The sequence below is a fragment of the Cynara cardunculus genome, unplaced genomic scaffold (genome assembly GCF_001531365.2).
Source record: "Cynara cardunculus var. scolymus isolate 2C unplaced genomic scaffold, CcrdV1 Un_Scaffold_4028, whole genome shotgun sequence".
Lineage (NCBI taxonomy): Eukaryota > Viridiplantae > Streptophyta > Magnoliopsida > Asterales > Asteraceae > Cynara > Cynara cardunculus.
The window spans coordinates 17,488-18,571 of NW_020201724.1; the positions used below are offsets into that span (position 1 = coordinate 17,488).

At 35.1% G+C, this 1,084-nt stretch overlaps 1 non-coding gene across 1 annotated transcript; it reads left to right on the forward strand.

Moving 5' to 3' along the window:
- Positions 1–324: 324 nt before the first annotated feature.
- LOC112503875 lies at positions 325–431 on the forward strand. Its single transcript, XR_003068100.1, has one exon. It is a non-coding gene; the product is annotated as a small nucleolar RNA R71 (small nucleolar RNA).
- The last annotated feature ends 653 nt before the right edge of the window (positions 432–1,084 follow it).

Here is a 1,084-nt window from a genome sequence, read left to right on the forward strand (position 1 = left end):
ATAGAATTGACAGTAGGATACGATGTTGCATCAACAATATGCACATCTGGGCTAACATTTATATTCTTAATCATGTCAGTTATAGATGTGAGTTGTGTTGTAAATGCATTATATGCATCTGTTTCATGTATCCCAACTGTATTATTCTGTATTAATGCATGTGGATCAGCCCAGTATTCATTATTATTTAAAATTTTCTCAAGCATGTCATACCCATCAGTATAAGTACAAGTTGTGAAAGCTCCTCCTACAGTAGCATCAAGCATTTGCTTAGCAATAGTTGTTAAACCATTATAAAATGTCTCTAACTGGATACAGTAAGGAATGACATGGTAAGGGCATTTTCTCAACAACGCTTTGTACCTTTCCCAAGCATCAGGTATTGCTTCATTATCCATTTGACTAAACAAACATATTTCATTTCTGGATTCAGCGTTCCTGTTGGGAGGAAAATATTTTCTCAAAAATTTATTTACAAGGTCATTCCAAGATATTATAGAATTTGGTTGTAAAGAGTTAAACCATAATTTTGCTCTATCCCTAAGAGAAAATGGAAATAACTTCAGCCTTAAGGCATCATCAGACACTCCAGGGATAAGAAAACAATCAGTTATTTCTATTAAAGATTTTAAGTGTAAATGAGGGTCTTCAGATGGCAAACCACTGAACTGGCCATTAGTCTACAACATCTGAAACATGACAGGTGTGAGCTCAAAGTGAGTTGCCTTAATGTGTGGCCTTAGTATTCCTGAATTTAATTAACCAAAAACAGGAATAGCATAGTCCATGATTCCTCTATCCCGAGAATCAGCAATATGTATGATGTTCTCCATAATAGTAATAGGTGGTAGAAAAATTAGCTTCTATGAACTTTACTTTAAAAGAAAAACTTTAGCGTGTTATCCCCGGCAGCGGCGCCAAGAACTTACTCGTCGGTTTATTCAACCTTAGATTTCAACACAAAAATAGAACGCAACGCAAGTATACACCTTGAACTACTATCGTCTCGTAACAAGTAATAATGGTAAAATACCAGATATCGTTCCCATAGAGATAGCTTTGCAAAGTTATTCAAAAGTCCAGT